This window comes from Equus caballus, chromosome 16 (assembly GCF_041296265.1).
Source record: "Equus caballus isolate H_3958 breed thoroughbred chromosome 16, TB-T2T, whole genome shotgun sequence".
In the NCBI taxonomy this organism is placed as follows: domain Eukaryota; kingdom Metazoa; phylum Chordata; class Mammalia; order Perissodactyla; family Equidae; genus Equus; species Equus caballus.
This window is the reverse complement of record NC_091699.1, coordinates 26,767,172-26,788,153: the sequence shown is the minus strand read 5'-3', so window position 1 is coordinate 26,788,153 and position 20,982 is coordinate 26,767,172. Positions and strand designations below refer to the sequence as shown.

General features: G+C 38.4%; 1 long non-coding RNA gene across 1 annotated transcript in view; it reads left to right on the top strand.

Moving 5' to 3' along the window:
• The first annotated feature begins 7,634 nt into the window (after positions 1 to 7,634).
• Positions 7,635 to 20,982, top strand: part of LOC111768303 (uncharacterized) — a 29,039-nt gene continuing 15,691 nt past the window's right edge. Inside the window, exons 1-2 of the long non-coding RNA XR_002800525.2 lie at positions 7,635 to 8,395; positions 10,640 to 10,816. This is a non-coding gene — a long non-coding RNA (uncharacterized lncRNA). The remainder of the gene's footprint in view (positions 8,396 to 10,639; positions 10,817 to 20,982) is intronic.

Here is a 20,982-nt window from a genome sequence, read left to right as displayed (position 1 = left end):
TGAAATAGTTCTCATCCAATAACTGTCCCTTTGGGTTTACACCAGCTCATTTCTCTTTATCTGCCCCAGTAGCACCCTCTCTTCACTAGGCAGTATGGCTCTTGCAGAATCCTTCACAATGGGAGCAAATATCATAAATCCATTATTTACAGCTAAGTAAAGTTAAAAGAATACATTTCAAAATGAACATGGTACAGGACTTGCTGGATACAGGAAATGAAGAAGACTAAGAGGCAAAGAGGACTACAAGTTTTTGAGACCATGGGACCAGGCCAATTGCACTCATTCATCTATTCATTCAAAACCTAAGTGACATAGAGGCAAAATCCACTAATTCATGAATAGCCATTCTTCCCCTACCCCTTCCTTTGCCAGCTAAGTAGAATCCTGTCCTCCCCTTCTTCTGCTCCCTGTACAGTTCCTGGATGTTTGCACAATATGAGTAACGAGAGAAAGAGAGGCAGGAGGGATGCGGGGGATGGTGACATAGACTGACGGTGTTCATAGGGAAGTTCAGGGTGAGGAATTGAGAAAGAAATGGGAGCTATGAGAGGATGACAGATTAGGAGAAAGAGGATTTTATAAAGCATTTGTTTGAATTTGAATTAACTGTTCTTTTCTCTAAGAAATGCAAGTTAATGGATATGCTCCAGCTTGCACTGCTTCTGGCTCCCCGGCTGGGTAAATTTGACTAGAATACTATTCAGAAACTGCATCACAGGGGTAAAAGTTTGTATTCAGCTTACATTTACTTTGCACCTTCTATGTGAAGGCACCAGGCTAGGCCTTGAATATACAATAGTGATCAAGACTGGCATAGTCTCCAGGTACCAAAGAACTTACATTCCAATAAAAAGGCAATGACATTGAAATGATCACAACAGAACTATAATTTGTGAGGACATAAGTTTTTACACACAATGCTATTTATTCCTCAGATCCGTCCTATGAGATAGTATTATCAATCCCATCTGGTAGTGAGAGAACAGAGTTCAGAGATTCCAGGGTCAGTCCATTCAAAGAAGACATATATAATCAATAGCAGAGGTGGGATTCAAAACATAGGTCTGTCTGATTCCAAAGGCCTTCATCTTGGCAGTGGAAGACAGTCAATCATTAAATAGGAAAGAACTGAGAGCTTAGAACTAACCCTTGGGAGATGCCAACAGTCATTGGTTGGAAGAGGAATAGCTGATGGACGACTAAGTACAGTGTTCCAGGTGTGAGGGATGCAGGACGACATGCTAACATAAGGGGGTTTAATAGTCTGAAAACCAAGGAATATAAGTTGACAATATCAAACAACAAGGAAAGATTAAGGACAATTTATATGGAAGAACCCGTTATTTTTGGCATTACGATATTAAGGACAGTAGATTTCAGTAGGGTATTGAAGCCCCCTGCCCCACAAAAAATGCAGGCTCTGCAAAGGCGATGTGTTTTGAGAAAAGGGTATGCAACACAGACCCTTTATTCAGTTTAGAAAAATAAGATACTGCGAGGGTAATCACTAAAAAGGACAGAAATTTCTAAATACTCAAACAATGAGCTTCTTGATAAGTATTTGTAGGAGGAAAGGAAAAGCCAGTTGAGATGAAGCTATTAAACAATGCCACTTGGCAGCACAACTCTGGGGAGCCCCATTCATTTTGAGTTTCAAGTTGTGCCTTGTTTCAAGGGCATGCCTTGTTTGTAGTTCATAATATGAATGGTGCCCTCTAGAGATGTGCAATGTGGCAACCCTGTAACTGTGTTGCTTTGGGAGCAATGTCCCATAAAAGCTGGCATGAAAGAGCCAGCATGGTATTTAGAAATGTCACTGTGTGTTCTTACATAATTCTTTTAATTATCTGGGCCTCAATGTACACAAAATTGAGAGATTAGACCAGGTAAATTTTGGGATAATCTTTAGGAGCATTAACTCACATTTGTGTTTACAAATCTCTTTTTTACAAACATAACCTCATTTAGTGTTAATAAAATATATAATGCAGTGTTATTATATCAATCTTAGTATTACCATAATCTTTCTTTCAAATTAAGAATCTGATGTTTAGCAAGTTTAACCAATTTGTCTCTGATCAGACAACTAGTAACTACTGGTGGCCCAAATGAAAATTTCCGACATCAAACTCAGCACAGAAGGGGATGATATGTAGAAAATCGATGGAGGATTGATGCAGCATTCACGTATTCTGTCCATGACCTGTTCACAGGTATATTCTAAGAACATTTCTGTCTCCCAATGCAGAGAAACACTCATCCACTCATTAACCATGGAGGATGTTTTAAAGGCTCATGAGTTACTGCTATCTAAATGTTTGCAAGCAAATTTATAGTAGGATTTCTCATGTTCCTCTATCCATAAGGATTTTATAATGATTGCATAAATAACAAATACACCAAGGCTAGCGTAAAGCCTTAGTAAAAATATCAAGCAATTTAGGTAGAAAAAGCATACCTTAAAGTGTACTTTTCACATTTCTCTAAATAAGTCCAGTTTGCCTTTTGTATCTCAGCATGTGCATTATAAAATTTGGAAGCCGTGTGAAACAGAGGCCGAGTGCTTGGAGAGGTGGCCAATCTTACTGAATTGAAAGAACAGAAGCACTTACAGCTGCCATACCTTCATTTGAATTGTTGAGAGGTTTTTGAAGGGTCATCTTGCCTCTATGTGGCTCAGTTTCTTCAGCCATGAATTGGAGATAACACCTATCTCAGACAATTGTTGTGAGGATTAAGTGGTAAGTGTGTGAAGTGCCTGACAGAGCGTGGCAAATGGTGGTCTCTGAATTAAGAGTAGTCATTTTTGTTAATACTAAAGGTTCTAAAAGGAGATCTTTAAATCGCATGCTCATTATTACATTTCAAGTGATGGTTAATTTAAAACATTTCAGTTTTGCTTTTATTACTGTAAACTCGTGTTTCCCCTGTGACCATGTGTAATGCTGACTAAGTATTACATGCTGCAGATTATTTCTGTAAAAATATGAGACAGCTAATTTAAATTCATACTATTGATTATGTATGTGGAGGCGAAGTTTATTAAAATTAGGCAATTGATTTAATTATATACATGTGCGTTTGGGGACCTGCGGTCGGTAAATTAGATCTGCTGTTTCCCCTCTTCCTTTGTGAGTTTGATGGGCTTTGATCAATATCCCGGAAGCAGCTTTCCTTTAACACACAGGCACACTCAACATAAACGGAACTGAATGACATGGATGTTAATAAAACTTTCCTGGCTTCCCAAGCTGTAGTCTTATTTAAAAATGAATGGACATAAATGTCATCTCATTTGCCAAATATGATTTAACCATGCAGTACATAATGGTTATTGAAAGCTATGCATTAGAGTGAGAATGAGCTGGGCTTCAATCCCAGCTTTGCTGTTTATTGGTTGTATGTCCTGACACATGTTACAGAGCATCTCCAAGCTGCAGGCTGCTCATCCATCTATAAGTCAGTAATAATACCTAACTCCTATCTTTGTTTGGAGGATTAAATGAAATAAATAATATTTTCATTAAAAAAATTAGCACAGCATCTCGCCTATAGTAATGCCTCAATCATTGTTGCTTTTGTTATGGTTATTGTATTTATTGTTCCATGATTTTGAAATATTTAGCAAATGTCCTTAGAAAATTTCTGCAAAAAGTCTTCCAGGTATGAATTTTTATATTCTAGATAATCAACTTTATGTTCAAGGACGTCTTTAGAGCATATAAAATTATCACAGTCATTTTTACTTGCTTCTTCTTTTTAGCTTGGCATACCCCCAAAACCAACAGAATAATCAAAGCCACAGTGATGTCATAAATTCAGAAAAATAGTGTCACATTCTTGAAAACATTTTATTGAAGTAAAATATTTGTAGCCACTTGTTATGAAGACATCAATAAAACATCAGGCAGAAAAGAAGATAAAAATAAATCCTTTGCACACTATTGCTTCCTCAATTCATAGTTAGAGAAAAGCTGGAGGTTGCTAAGAGCAAAAAGTGGAGGCATCTACTGTTGCTGACACGACTCATGTTGGCCGCCTTTCAGTCCCCAAATGCTGCTTGTTTCCTTGGCAGAGACAGGAATATTATGAGGCAAGAGTTCATTGGAATTACGAAATTTGAGGTTTTCATACAGATATAAGGAATTTGCTGAAGGCAAGTCAGAAGGCCAACTTCAATTGTGCAAATCCTCTGGCCACCCATCTTCAACAAATAGAAAGAAGTAAAAGCACAGGAAGCCATTTCCCTAGCACAAGGGTAATTGCACTGAAAGAGAATTTGTGTTTCAGTAGCTCGTGCCCAGTGTTTCTGAGGGTAAATAGAATCAATAACACCAGCAACATAGTAAATGCTAAATGAGCACTTAATGAATTGAAAACGGACTAGAAAGCCAGCCATCAAGACATAGTCAAGAACCAGGGAGGGGAGAGAAAAATCAGATCACCAGTGAAGCACAAGTTGCAATTATATCTCTTTAGTTGACTTGACATTCAATTTATTTTTAAAATTATACCGCAGTATATTTCCACAGTATAAAACTGGAAAATGAAGAAAAGAAAAAAACAATTTAAAAGATAGTAGTAGATAATTTCTCAGCTGGCTCAGCCACTTTCTAGCCTTATGATAGCAAGTGAGTTCATTGAGCCTTCTTACCTCAGTTTACTCCTGTGTACCATCATATGCCTTCTTCTTACCGTTTTGATGGGCATAAATGAGATAAGATAGAGGCCGAACATAACACCTGGAACATAACAATTGAATATCAAAACTGATAGATTTAACATTAAAATATTATACTTTACGAATGTATGTCCAGAGTTTTGTTTCATTGTATGGGAACTAGCAAGTTTCAGTGTTCATTTCTTAAATATACACCTTTATATCCTGCTTTTCCCATTTTTATCAAAAGCACTTTCAATCATCGACAAAACCTCTTCATAAACATCTCATTGAACGGCTACATAATTGCCTATTGTAAGAATTTACCTACCTTTCAATTTTTTTAATTGATGTATAATTGACATACAGCATTGTATTAGTTTCAGGTGTACAACATAATGATTTGATATTTGTATACATTAAGAAATGATCGCCACAGAAAGTCTAGTTGCCATCTGTCACCATACATAGTTACAGAATTTGTTGTGTGTGTAACAAGGACATTTAAGATTTGCTGTCAGTGATTTTCAAACATGCAATACAGTATTATTAACTATAGTTGCCATGCTGTACATTATAACCCAAGTCTTATTTTTTTTTGTAACTGGAAGTTTGTACCTTTTGACTTCCTTTGCCCATTTATCCTACCCTCAACACCCTGCCTCTGGCAACCACCAATCTATGAGCTTGGGTTCTTTTTGATTTTTGTTTTAGATTCCACATGTAAGTAAGATCATACAGTATACATCTTTCTCTGTCTGACTTATTTCACTTAGCATAAGGCCCTCAAGATCCATCCATGTTGTTGCAAATGAGAAGATTTCATTCTTTTTTATGGCTGAATAATATTTCATTGTATATATACACCACATTTTCTTTACTCACTCATCTATTGATGGACACTTAGGCTGTTTCCATGTCTTGGCTACTGTAAATAATGCTGCAATAAACATGGAAGTGTATATATCTTTTCAAGTTAGTGTTTTGTTTTCTTTGGATAAATACACAGAAGTAGAAAGTCTGAATCATATGGTAGTTCTACTTTTAGTTTTTTGAGGAATCTCCATACTGTTTTCCGTAGCTGCTACACCAATTTGTATTCCTACCAACAGTGCACAGGATTCCCTTTTCTCCACATCCTTACCAGCACTTGTTATTTCTTGTGTTTTTGGTAACAGCCATTCTAACAGGTGTGAGGTGATATCTCGTGGTTTCGATTTGCATTTCCCTGATGATTAGTGATGTTGAGCATCTTTTCATGTACCAATCTTTCTTGCATTATCTCCTCTTGATGGAAATATAGGTTGTTTCCACTCAACTCTCTAAAAAATAAGGTTATGTGAAGATTTGTCCATCAACTTTCCATGAATGTTTCTTCTAATACCCTGAACCTCATCCCCCCACTTCCTCTGTGCCATCCACCTCCATCCATTCCATTTTAGCCACATATCATGACCACACAGCTTAAAACACTTTTTTTCTTATGATAACTTTTAAGATCTACTCTCTCAGCAACTTTCAAATATGCAATATAGTGTTTTTAACTATAGTCACCACGCTGTACATTACATCCCTATTACTTATTTATTTTCTAACTGGAAGCTTGTACCTTGTTAACCTTTATATTACCAGCCTCTGCTATGCCATGTGCCAGGTACATTTTTTCACATTTAATAATTATTTTTTTTAAATAAATGAAGAAATAACAGTTGGCCAGATTGCTACGGAAATTCTGCAGACAAACCAATGAACACACAAAATACTCCATCTCAGCCTTGTTCAAATCTGAATAAAATAAGAAATACCGGGCGTGTTTTAATATTCATGAAATATTACTTTCTTCCTATATAGCGCTCGCCATCTTGCAAATGGCCAGAATACCTAGTAAATCAGCCTTCAACTTGATAGAGGACGAACTATAGAGAATGGATTTCAACAGAGATGAAGTGAGGGCGATCATAGCAATCTTCAGAGTACTGAGGTGATTTATAGGTAGAGACTTCTTCTAGATTACCTGCCACCGAATTTCAACTAGTCCCCTTATAATATTCCTGCCAGAGAAAGACACCACTGGATACACTGTTAATATTGAATTCCACTCAGAAATGTGGCTTTGAAAAATGCACACATCTTCAACAGTAATGACTCTGGTGGCTGTATCAAGAGAATTGCCTTTTTGCATGGTGCTCTGCTTTTCTTCAATAAAGCATGTATGTTTTATGTTTACATTAGGACTCTCTTTTTTTCAAAAAAGTTTAGGTTCAGCTTCTCTCTTCCAAAGAATTACTTTCTGCAGGTTGCAACGTTATATCGGTTTTGATTTGTCGTGTTCTGCTATTAATAGTAACTTAAAAGGGACAAAAATCAATATTGAACATGGGCCACTGTCAAACCACTATATATCGTCCACCTCAGTAAAACCAGACCACAGAGATTATAATGGTCTCTAGTTTCACAAGTTTACCATGAGGCAAGGAAGCGTTTTTGTTCTGAGGTCAAAAAATTTAATTCATGCTGCAAATCACTTTGCTTCCAGCCACTGTGAAAAAGCCTGTTTATGTTTATCAAGGATTTTTGGATGGCTCCTGCTATCTGTGTATGTGCCAGAATCTTTGAAGAGAGCATTGTTCTTGTGCAGTGAATTCCAGTTCAGGACAGAGAAGAACATTCCTTTTCAAAACAGCCCTCTTAGAACCAAGCCTGCAGTGTAGTATTCTTACTCTGGGTACTTCGATGAGCTTTGCTATGTATTTGTTCGTGTGTGTGTTTCCTCATCCTGAAGTTTTGCAGTTCAGCCCCAGAGGTCACCTGTTCCAGTGCTCATGAGTGAAAATGTGTCAAAAGGTTGTTGTGGTTTCGACGTTCCTAAATCTTTCTCAGACAAAGTTTCCTTCCAGTTCGCCTTCTCTGTTTTCACTTACAGAGCCTCAAGTTGGGTGCCAATTAAAACTGAGAGAATATTACAGGGTTCAGAGAGGCAACCGTCTTTGTAAATACATGTTATTTTTAATGTAAATGTCAAAACTCACAGAGAATTTTCCACTGGACCATCCGGAAGGGGCTGGTCCGGCTTCTGTAGCCACAGGTTTTACCCGCGGCTTCCAATAAGGAATCATTTTGTGATGTCTCCAGAACCTGAATCCCTCCGCCACTTTGAATCCGGCTTTTAAATGTCTTTTTGCAAGGCTTGCCAAGAGTGAACTTGTGTTTAGAGAGCCAGTGTTTAATTTGCAGTTGAAAGAGACAACCCTGTCTTGAATGTAGTCTTTAAAGAGAAGGGAAAGAGCAACAGGAAAGAGAAAGGAAAAGGCAGAAGTTGGAAAGGAAGAAACTCAAGGAAATCAGTCCCTTTTGCTTTGCGTAGATATTGTGAATGGCTTTATTCTTGGATTATTAGTTTCTTAAATGCCCTGCTTAGTGCCCGTCATGGACCACTTGGCTTATGATTGTGGGTGGCTGGAAGTCAAAGTTGTAAACCAGGTCACTTGAACTCAGAATTTAGCCAGTGGCTCTTTCACATTCGTAAGCAAGAACACTGCTAGCCTCCCCACCAAGCTAGCATAAGGACTGACCTTTCACGGATCACAGGAAGGAAGTCTGGCTTCTCCAAAGAGAAGTCACATTAATTTTGACATAAAAGACTTGCCAACAAAACTCTGGGCAGAGGCAGGAAAATTCAACGCGGGAGAAAGCAGGGTGCATGCCAATGGTAGAAATACCAGGAAGTTGAAGGTAAGAAAGGGGATTTCGGGGGGAGCTAGGTTTAGGGTTGGTGGGGAGGAATGTAGGAAGGCAGATTAAGGAAATCAACGTATAGAGCAAATGGATCATGCTCTATCTGGAGAAATAACACGTCCTCTTTCTCCAAATGTGTAGCTAGGAAGGGTAGAGCTTTCCAACGATTTTTAAGGTTTTACATTTTTAAGGCTTTAACTATCATAAAAAGATTCTAGGGGAAAGGGGGACAATAAGACATGTAGAGAAGCTACTCACAGGGAGGCACATTTTTTGAAAGCAGTTTAATCATCACCAGCCAGAGAAGCCGGTGGCCCTGCCCCTAATTACCCTGATGTTAGAACCTGATTGTTAACTGAGGTGGTCCATTTAGGTAATGTGCTGATAAAGAGTACTGGACTCAGGAGGAGGGTGGAGACCTGAGGATAGTGACGGCCCTGTCATTAACCAGCTTCGAAGCTTGGGCCCAGATGCTTCACCCTCTGGGCCTCAGGATCTTTGCCTCCTGAGAAACATGGTGTAAAGGAAAGAAACTTTGAGCTTCTTTCCAACTGTGAGCCAGACCAACTGGATTAATGTCCTGACTCATAGACTCAACAGCTGTGTGATCTCAGGTGGATATTTCAGCTCTCTGAGCCCAATTTCCTCCTCTTTGGAAGAAGATAATAAGGCCTGCTTTACAGGAATGGGTGGGACAGATTAAAAAAGAATGAACGGTAAATGCTGAGTAAATGATAGTTATTATCTGTCTAATGAGAGGCTGAATGACTTTGTGATTCGTTCTAGCCCCTAAAATTTTCTTATTCCATGGATCATTGTTAATGATCTTAAATTTTTAAATATGTGCATATTCACTATAATTATATAGCACACACTTATTTCTTCATATCTTTAATAGGACTATTTTCCTTTTGCCATTTCACCAGTTTATTTCAAAAAGGGAGAAAGAACAGAATCACTGCGCCACATTAAAACAATTAGCCATGAGAGAAATTATTTCCCTAATGGGGACTTGCCTGAATATTTCCACTGTGTGTTTGCACCTTCGCAAATGATCCAAGATAAAGTGCCTTCTCTCTCTCGGGATGTGACTTTACAATCCAATTATTTTCACTGTCAGGAAGCATTTTCTTCATTTCTAGTCAAAATTTACCTTAATTTCAGCTGGTGCCATGCTAAATAATTCACTCTTCTCTTTGATTTGCTGGATGTATGTATACCAAACAGGTTTACATTTTATTTTCTCTCTCTCTGTCTCTCTGTGTCTATCTTTGTGTATGGGTCTGTGGCCAGTTGAAGGCGCACCTTTAATTAACAGCTCCCTTAATAAACATATACATGTACTTTTGCCTTCACAATTGCTTTACTCCTTTACCATTAAGAATGTATTCATTAACTAGATGCAACTAACACAATACTCACTCAACCAAAATCTTTGAATTTTAGCCTTTGAGCAATAGGAAACATATAAAGATAAAAATCAAAGATATGGGGCCAGCCCCATGGCGTAGCAGTTAAGTTTGGCGTACTCCACTCAGGCAGCCCAGGTTCCTGGGTTTGGATCCTGGGTACAGATCTACACCACTTGTCAGCCACACTCTGGTGGCAACCGACATATAAAGTAGAGGAAGATTGGCACAGATGTTAGTTAGCACAGGGCTAATCTTCCTCAGCAAAAACACAAGGAAAAAAATCAAAGATATGAGGGAATAATTTAAAAAGACAAGAAAATCTTCCAAGGTTCACCCTGTTATCAGTACAGCTACATTATGTACATAGTCCCTGGGGCTCAAGTGTCACCAGGACCATCTATATCTACATTTATAAAAGATACTCTAACGTCCTGCAAGATCTGGGCAAAAAATATCATAAGTAAATAAAGAGTAAACAATATTTACTCTACAGTGTCTCTCAATATGAGAAGGAAGCTAATACAATTTGGAAATAATTTTTAAAACCAAGGTGGAAATTAACACACTTTGTGTTTTGATTTTCAGCTTGATTTCCAGCTCACCAAAATGATTTTTCCTGAATACTTAATTTTTACCGTTTTGGTTTTTTGAGATGTATCAATTTGGGTCCTTCTGATTCCAATGACAACTGAAAGTGGAATAAAGATAGGAAAAATTATGATTTCATATAATTGGAAGTTAAGGGTAGAACAGGCTTCAGGCTTGGTGCGGTGAATGACTCAAAAATGACATCAAAGACAGGTTTTTTCCATCTCCTTGTGTTGGTTAGATCTTCTGACTGGTTGCACGATGGCTGAAGCAGTTCAAGGGTTCCATCCCCAAAATGGCAACGTCAAGAAGAAAAAGGGAGATTATCTTTCTTAGCAGCAAGTAGATTTTCACAGAAGCCTTCTGAAGCCTCATTGGCCTGAGTTGATCCATATGCCTGTTTCTGATCCAAGAACTGGTGAGTCTCAGACCTGAGTTTGTGGCTGTATGGGAGACGGGTAGATAACTTACAACATTGTAGTTGTGTCAAAAGAAAAAGAACTGGGGAATGTATACTGGGTGGACATCCGACAGTGTCTGATCTAATAGGATTCTTTAAATTTAACTTGATACCCTTGCCAAAAACATAAAAATAAATAATGCTTTGCATATTCCAAACCTATATCCATGGAGTGTAGAGGCTCTAATAATTCGGGAGGATTCTGGTCTGTAAAGCATCTAGTACTTTTCTTGCTCTTGCTGTTGTCATTGCTGAGTTTTTGTTTATTGCTTTTTCTTTTCTCTTCCTTTTTGTTCTTTTTTAACTAGAGTTCACAAAGCTTATAATTTATCAAGTTCTCTGGCATCTTTGTGTCAGGGGTGTGCTCCTGAAATAATTCAGAACAACTGGAATGTGGGCTTGGTTTCAGCTTATATAAAAAGGAATTCCTTCAGGAAGGGAAGTGGAAAGGATAGGGAACAGACACAGAAATGCAGAGTACCCTGGGTTCCGTGCTCCAGGATCAGGCTTAGAACAGGTGTGGTTTCACTTCATTCCTTCAAATAAGATATTTAATTATGGTTTGGTTGAAGAGTGTGGCCGCAGGAAACCACGTGTGTACTTGAGGGAGGGACGTGAATGGGTATACTTTCCTCTGTTGGGGAAAGGCTCTATATTTCCCTTCTAATTGAAGAATCAGGGGTTATCCGTTGCTGCATCACCAGTGTCTTTTCCTAGGTCCACTGTATATATTGATAGTGGGCATTTCCCTTCAACATATTTTATAAACTTACTGACCCCAGGGCCCTGTATCACCACCCTTGTTTACTGTTGAATTCTCAGCTTATACTTCACAGTCCCCAGCCAAGAAAATAGAAAGTACATCAAAGCCCGTGAACAGATCTGAAATTATTCTTGGCAATAAAAAACTAGGTCAACTACAACATGACAATTCTAGATATGTGGAACCTGATATTATGCTATCCTTGTATGTTTCCATTGCAGAGGAAGAGACATTTATTAAAGCAGTTAATAATATGGGCTAGGAACTGTGTTAAGCATTTTAAAAAAAGTATCTTATATAATTCTTTCATTGACTCTCAAAATTAGTATCAGACACTGCTTGGGGTCCACCAAATACTTATTCTTCCCTTTTTCCTTTCTAACAAAATCCATGTGCCCAGCTAAAAGCACTTACTTCCCTGATTCCTTTGCCTCTAGGTGGCCATGGTGGAGAGTTCTTTTCAGTGAGACACAATGAGAAATCTGCTAGAGGGTATGGGAAAAGCTCTTGCTTCCCTGATACGAGCTCCACTCCTTCTGGCTCCCTTTATGTCCATTTATCTTCCCCCATTTATGATATAATTGTCTTAAATATTTCCTCTACATACATTTAGAACCATGTCAGGTAGTGTCATAATTTTCCTTTCAGCGATCAAATATACTTCAGAAAACTCAAGAGGAAAACAAAAGTCACATGTTATTCATCCATATTTTTGCTGACCATATTTTTTCTTCCTTCCTGATGTATGTTTCATTCTCGCATCGTTTCCTTTGTGTTTTGAGAACTTTCTTTAGCCTTTCTTTTAGGGTAGGTCTGATAGTACAAATTCTCTTAGATTTCCATTATCTGAGAATGTCTCTATTTTCCCTTTCTTCCCAGGATATTTCCACTTGTTATAGGATTCTAGATTGACAATTCTGTTAAGAACTAGAAAACTATTTTGTCATTTCCTTCTGGTGTCCATGATCTCTGATGAGAAAATATCATTCTAGTTGTCTTCCTCTGTAGGTAAATGTGCCATTTTTCTCTGGCTGTTTTCAAAATTTTTTTCTTTGTCTTCAGTTTTCAGAAGTTTGATTGTATTATATCTTAACATAGTTCAGCATCTAATCAACTTCTTGAGTCTCTAGGTGTATATCTGTTGCCAAATTCGGCAAGTTTGCAGCCATTATTTCTATGAGTACTTTTCAACTTTGGCTTCTTTCTCATCTCCTTCTGGTACTTTGATGACATGAATGTTCAATGGTTAGTTATCGTCCAATAGCTCCCTGAGGCTCTGTTCATTTTTGTTCAGTCTATTTTCTCTCTGTTCAAACTGGGTGATTTCTCTTGCTCCATCTTTCAGTTACTGATCTCTACTCTATTTCCTCCTTTCTGCTATGGAGCCCATCTACTGAGAATTTTACTTCAGTTATTGTATTCATCAATTCTAAAGTTTCCATTTGGTTCTTCTTTATAACTTTTCTTTCTTTGCTGAGATTTTCTATTTTTCATTTATTTCATGTGGGTTTGCGATTGCTTGCTAAAGCATTTTTATCATGGCAGCTTTAAAATCTTTGTCTGATAATTCTAACATCTCTTCTTATCTTGGTAGTGGCATCTGTTGGTTTTTGTTTTTTCATTTAGTTTGAGATCTTCCTAGTACTTGGTCTGATGAGTGATTTTTTTTTATGGAAACCTGGACATTTTCATAGAATGTTATAAGACTCTAGATCTTAGTTAAACCTTCTGCTTTTGCTGACTTTCTCTGATGACACTCTGGCAAGTCTAGCAAGAGGGAGACATTGTCCCGATACTGTCAAATGGAGGTAGAAGTCCAAGTTCCCCACAGTTTCTGTTGATACCAGAGGAGTAGAGCTCCCCATTACTGCAGAGTTAGGATGAGAGATCTGGTTTCTTGTGTGGTTGGTCTCCACTGACACTGTGGAGACAGGAGCCTTAGGACTTGCCTGTGGAGATAAAAGTTTTAGCTCCCCAATTGGCGTTTTTTGACATTACCCAGTAGGAATGTCAAGACACCTCATTACAGCCTTGTGAGGGTAGAAGTCTAGGCTCCCTTTTTGGCCTTTGCTGTTAGGGATGAGGCCACAGTTCCTTTTGTAATGTCTGGCTGGAGAAGAGTGGTTCCTGAATAGAAATTTTCTATCTTTCTAGGCTATCCCTTTCCCGGAACTTTGGCTAAAGCAAATAATCTTTTGTTCAGGCTTTTTTGGTCTACATTCATTGCTATTTCCAGGTTTCCAGCTTCTTCAGCTCCAGATCCAGGGTATGTGAAGCAAAAAGAAAACCGAAGAAACTCACCGCCATGTCATTCCTTGGCTCGTGAACTCCCTAGGCAAGCTGCCTTCTTCTCTCCACCTTTTAGAATTTTCTTATGCTTGTTTTATATATCATATCCATAGTTTTTAGTTGTATTTTGTGGAGGGGATAGGGAAAAGTATTTCTATTCCAGATTTCTGGAAGCAGAAACTACTCAAGAATCTATATATTTAATAAACATCCTAGGTGATTCTGGGGCAGGTGTCCATGGGCCACACTTTGAGGAACATTTTATAGATGATGAAACTGAGGCCCAGAGAGAGGAGCTCAAAGGCACAGAGGTCAAATACTCAGTTGCACAACATGAAGTCTAAAGTAGGACCCATGTCTCCTGGCTTCCATTTCAATGCCATTTCCTCCCTGTGACACTGAATAAAGCAGCTGAGAATCCCAAAAGGAGTTAATGTACCAGTTTCACTGATATTCATGGAGATCAGGGAGTTTGCCTAAATGTAATGCATGAACTTAAAGAAAAGTGGAAGCAGGATCTTTCTGATTCATTTGCTTTCCATAAACTACAGTGTAATTTCTACTGAGGAGGATTCCAGGCCAATGCTCCAAGATGGGGCATTGTCTGCACGTGGAAGAATTGTTCTTGGAAATAAAAGCCTCTGCAGTATATTGAGGGTGCTGCACACAGCCTGGATAGTCTGACTCACACACAGTGAAGCTTTTCCAGTTATGTTAATACTCATTTGGCAGCTGCCTGTATAATTGCCTAAGTCAGTTGGTAGACATGCAGGAAATGTTAATTCTCTGCGAATATAGTTATTCATAACTCAGTGTCACTGTATCACCCTCAATAGAGACAGCTCTTCAGATGTCACTGCCTTTGGGGGCAGGAGGTCTGTATTTAGTCAGCTTTGGGGAGCCCTTGAACTCCCTAAAGGGGAATCTGGAGGGACAGGAAAAGGCGTGAGACTGAAGGAAGCATACAAATGCATCTAATGAAATACGGGCATCCTTCAGTGGCTGCCTTTCATTTGAGTGTCCCCATGCACAGGTTGTACCAGATGGCATTCTCATGGTTTCCATCAATGTGGAAATGTGATGAAGAAGGGGAGGAGAAAAATGGATGAGAAAAATAACAGCAGTCTGCACAGCTGAAAATAATTATGATTACGTAGCTAATGACCCAGGGAATTAGACAAAGCCAAGCTCATTGGAACTCAGGCCACATGCAGGCAAGTGTCACAACTTAATGACAAAAGATGAATTGTTTTATGTCCTACATGGTAACTCATGATCGGAAGTAGTGGTTCTTCTCTCTGAATCCCTATCTTAGAATAAAGTCATAGGGAGACCCATGTGCTGAGTACCTTTTCATTTTGAAAGGAAATTGAGCTAGAAACAGTTTGGACTATTAAAATATTAAGAAACTTCACTAAATATTATATTGATATTCATTTTGACCTGTAGGAGTAGTAGGCAGCAATCCGAAGGATGTCGGAGACAGACTTTCTGCCACTAAAATATGGCTTATGCATTCCTTGGAAGGGAGGGTCAAATTTGACACTTCTTTTGTGCTCATTTAAAAGCATTTATTGAGATTCTGCCATGCAGATGGCCCTGCTTAACAACCTGTGTTGGAAAGATGAAAAATACACTACCTCTGCCCAAACTGGAGGTGCTTGCAGGAGTGGACACTTTGTACATATTGATTTCAAGCGGATGATTGATTGCTATTCCCTACCCGGACCCTGCTGAGGTTGGTGAAATTCCCACTGCCTTCCATGAAAGCTGTGAAAGCTGATACTCAGATGCTGGTGGTTCAAGTATTCATTCTTTAATTCGTTCACTCAGTCATTCAGCAAATCTTTTACTAAATACCTATTATGTTCCAGGAACTATGCTTTGTTTAAACTGGTGAACAACATTTTAATATTAAACTATAATATATGATATGTTAAGCTATGGTCTGTTTAAAAAAATAAATGGTGCATGGAGAGTCACAATTTCAATGTTTAGAAGTCACTGGTGGAATTACTGACTATTAGAAAGTTTTATGAGAAAGGAATGGGGAAGTGTGAGTGTCTCAACTCATGTATTAGCCGGTTAGGGAAAAAAATGCAAAGCAGATGCCATTAATATTTTGAATCTTAAAAAGCAGATTTATTTAAAAAAAAAAAAAAGCATTAGCAGAGTATCTAGCTCAGAAGTTTGGCAGTGAGAGACCAAACATTTTAAGTCCATGTAATTGGTTGAAATCCAGCCAAATATGATAACAAATGCAACTCTTCCCCATCTGCTGGTTTATGTAAATGAGTTGGTGATCTCATTTAGTTTGCTAGGAGACAGGTGTCTCTATTGCTAAAGCAGCTATGCCATTGGCACCCATCCCCAGTCTCGGGCAGTCTTGAATTTAGCAGTGTGGTAGGACTCAGCTTCCAATATGGTCCTAAGAATCTCAGGGCAAGAGAGTAAGACCAGTACTGAAAATCACTGTGGGACCGTATCCAGTCTGTCAGGGCACTGGATCAGCCATGGCAGGTAAGAGTCAAAATTGCTGTGCCTCCATTCTCTGCCTGATTCTCCAGAGTTGAAGATCGGCGTGGCAGAGAGCTCGGAAAGAATTTTTTGCTGAAGAATATCAAACCTGAATATCAATACCAAGCCTGATTGGAGGATACCTTTCTTTCTTGACTTTTTGTCCATATTCCAGATAACAAGAGAATGCAAGTATTTTTTAAAACATCTTAGGAAAAACTCTAACTTTTAGTGTGCATCTATTATTGGTAAGTAGAGAAGTGGAGAAAAGTACAGATGATGAAGATAGTCTGATTGGGTTCAAATCCCCTCATTGTCATTTATTAGCTGTGTAACCTGAGAAAGTTACTTAACCTTTCTGGTCCTCATTTCTCCCATCCATAAAATGGGGATAATAAGATTATCAAGTTCATAGGGATGTTATGAGGGTTTAGTACGTTAATGCATGTAATGGACTTAGAAGAGTGTCTGGCATATAATGAGTGTTCTGTGCAAGCTATCTCATAGTACTCTGTGCCAAGAACTGTGCTAATTCAATGAAACACCCCTCATGTTATTTAATTCTGACATCAAATCTTTGACACAGGAATTTTGCACTACCACCTTACAGATGCAGACATGAAGCTTCAGAATGGCGAATGGCAGAAAGGACTTAAAATGGTTTATTGGGTCTGTCTAATGCCAAACCAAGATCTTTCTGCTGTAGTTAGTTGCTTGAGATAATACAGCCAAGTAGTAGGAAGAGAACAGGGAGTGTAACCCAAGATTTCTAGTTCTCAGTTGGATATGGCTTTCACACGTTATGTGAACTGTAACCAGAGAAACACAGTAATTTCCAGTTCTTGATTTTGTTAGTGCAAAGGGCTAAAGTAAGGGCCAGGGAAATTTAATTTTTCCTTCATCAAAAAAAAAAAAAACGTATTAGTTGCTACTATGTAGCAAATATTGTGATAAATCCTGGAGTCATAATGGTAAGCAATAGAGACAAGGTGATTACTGGAAAATTTCTAATAAATTTTAATTACTGAGATTATTTTTTCTTTCACCAGCTTCTTTCACAATTTTTAGCAAATTGTGAAATTGGTTCTCATTTGGGAGACTTTTATTTATACACAAAAAGTTATACTTGTCTGTGACTATTGATAGCAACTATGGCCATAATCTTTAAAAAATTGTTGTTCAAGGCACTTGAAAGAAGAGAGTATTTTAATCATTATTCTATTGGGCACTGCTCATTAAGATCTGTGCATGCGCATGATCACTCACAAATGAGTAAAGTACCAAGTGGTGCTAGGTTGACATCTCTATAACTTTAAGAGCTTCTGAAAGAGGTGGACCATAATGAAGGCATTCATTAGAGGTCTATGAACCAGGGAGGTGGCACACACTGAAGTTCCCACATCATCATTCATACTAATCTGATTAACTCCCCCAGTCTCATTTCCAGAGTGCAGGGATCAGGAATTTTGGCAACCATCTGGGTAACAGAAGTCCCTCCCCAAGGATCTTGTAAATTTCTGCCCATATGTTCCGTGTAAAATTGCATTGCCTACGGCTTTCTTCCCACAGCTCATGTCTGCAAAGATGACCAACCAACCAGATCTTGTGACAGGGCCCTTCAGCCTTCCAGGAATATGGCAATGTTATTCACATTGTCATTCCTCATCGGGACAGGTCCATGAGTTTTATTGACAATATGAGCACTGAGAATAATAACAAATATATTAGACACGAGAAGACATTGTGTGACACCAAATTTGCAATACAAAGAACCATTAAAAAAGGACTTGTATCATAAGACACACCAGAAGATAGTGCTCCCTTATATCTGACAGGCTTAGAGCCTGGGAAGCAGGCTTTAGGAACATGGAGTCTGATATAATTCTCTCCAATTGGGGAAGCTCCAGGGAGAAAGAGAGATACAACATTGATTTATTTGGATTATCTTACAAATGCCATTTTTAACAAGTTCTAACTAAGGCTTGAATTATGATTATTAAAATGATAGCAATCCTGGGCAGGGCTTTCTCTTATCTGATTTCCTGAAATTGCAAGACAGCCCCTTGGTAGGAACTTCCTATACTTGTCAACAGCTTTCATCAGGTGAATGATAAATGAAAGTTTCCCTCTTTGGAATAACTCAAAGGAGGATGTGCTTAGAGATTCTGCATATTACCCTTTTCTCTAGGTTTTGGTTTGGGCTAGAATGGTTATGTCTCTACATTCATCAGAAAATATATGAAGGGTGTTTGATCATGGGGGTAAACACTGAATATTTAGTACACTTTCAAGAGTGGGAGGAAACTATGCGAACTTCTCTTTGACTGGGATTATTCCTATTCTTCTAAAGATTCCCTTCACAGCCTCACTGCTGAAAAGGAGAACCACACAGATATCAGGTGTAGAGCCGCCACAATGTGCCTCTTGTGCTCAGGCAACCAGAAACTCACATGTGACGAGGTGAGAATAGGCAAAACTTGACCTCACAACACTTTGATCTTTTGATGAAGAAACATGTCTTGGAAACTAGATTGTGTCTGCCAAAGCTCAACCTGGCCTGAACCATTGAAATCCCCACCAACAGCATCTAAAACTACTTTGGGAAGTGCATAGATATCAGATTGTGTGATTTTTCTCATTGGTGCCAGAGGCCAGACCACACCCATATGGACGAGGGTGGGGCATCCTCAGGAAGAAATAGTTGGCTCCATTGGCAATCATCATATAGAGATGTGTGTCATGGGGCAGAACATAAACTCATTCAACTTTAGAATTAAGTGACTTACAATCTTCTTTACTTTGTGGGGCTAGGGGTCAGTTTGGCCCAACTTTCAAGGCCCAGGGATAACCAGTCATTCCACTGATGGGCATAAACTACCTCTTGCCAAGTAGACATTTGGGGATAAGACAAGAACATGGCTGGGTAAGGGATCCTGAGGTTCTGCTTGAGTCTGTGCACAAACTTTCTTAATCAAACTCTACCTAATTAATTTGCTGGATTTACCAACACCCTACTTCTCTTCTACAAACCGTAGCCCCTGACACCCATAGCTAGGGTGAGCAACCAGCATGGTTGCCCAAAACTGTCCTGGTTTTAGCGCTGAAAGTCCTGAATCCCAAGAAACCATCAGTCCTGAGAAAACCCAGATATTTGGTCACACCTCTACTCATAACACACTGAATTTGGGTACCTAGGAAGAAAATCTCTAGTGACTCGTGCACTCTTATTCCCACCAGTTGAGTTGAATGTTTACCAAGAATCTGTTACGCCATTTGGTCCCAAACCTGTTGAAGTCATTTCCTTGTTGCTATAATTACGTAATTTAATTAAGTATAATATAAACTGATGAAATGTCTGTGTGAAAATAAAGAATTGTGTCTCTATGGAAACAATTTGAATGTTTTGGAAAGACCCAATAAAAGAAAGTTGCTAAAAAAAATGTTATTAAATTATATGTGACAAGACAACTGTAAAAGATTTAGGAAAAAACCGTAAATATCTTTAAGTTCTCATTCCTTGTTATAGAAATTGAAATGGAAATTACAGATAATCCATTTTGAGTATGGTTTCTGTAAGACAGATGAAACGAGCACTGATCAGATGATCCATACAGAAAGAAAAGACCTTGGCCTTCCATAAAACGATTGGTATTGCATTTCCTATGTTTCAAACTAAAAATAAAATGTGTAAGATACGTATAGTTCAATTTATTATTCCCTGCTCTAGCGAACTTCTTCCGTTAGTTTGACAAGTTGAAAAAAAATGGTTTTTCAATTGTATTTGAAATTATTCCCATGTTCCTGTGTTGTGCATTCCTTCCACTGTGCCAGACTTACAGTAAGGGCCCACGAATTTGTGACTATCCATCAATCACTGTATGTTGATGCCTAGCATCGAGTAACAGAGAGGAACAAAGACCTTAAACACAAGTTGTAAACTCTGTCTGCCAAGCAGCAGATCTATTTTATTCTCTATTGCCCAGTATCTTACATGCTTCTGAGCAAATAGTAAGAGCTTCCTAAGTGAAGAATATTTGATGAATAAAGAATCAGTGAATCAAGGAAAGAACATCTCTTGAGAACCTTATATTCAACCTTGGAGAATTAAATATTAAATTGTTAGAAATTAAAATGCATATTATTTATTTAATCATTTCATCATGTTTCATTAGACTAATAATAGGCAGGTGTCTGAGTCGAGTCCTTTTCTAAGCATCAGAAAAGTTATAAAGATGAGTAAGATACATAATAAAAAAAGTACCAGCACAAGTATATTCAAAATTTAATGATGAACTCAGCACTGGCATAGACTGATCAGGCAGAGGACTGGGCAGTCAGAAAGGAGATCATTGTCATGCAATAGAGGTGTGTGCGGACTGAATAACTGGACCTGAGTTTAAGGAAGGTAGTGATCAGTGTTGACTTGGCCTTAGAGTTCAGTCATTATGAGCACAGGCTTTGGAATCAAACAGGCCTGAATTAAAGTCAAGACTCTAACACTTACAACTGTTTGACCTTGGGGAAGTTATTTAACCTCTCTCAGCTTCAATTTTCT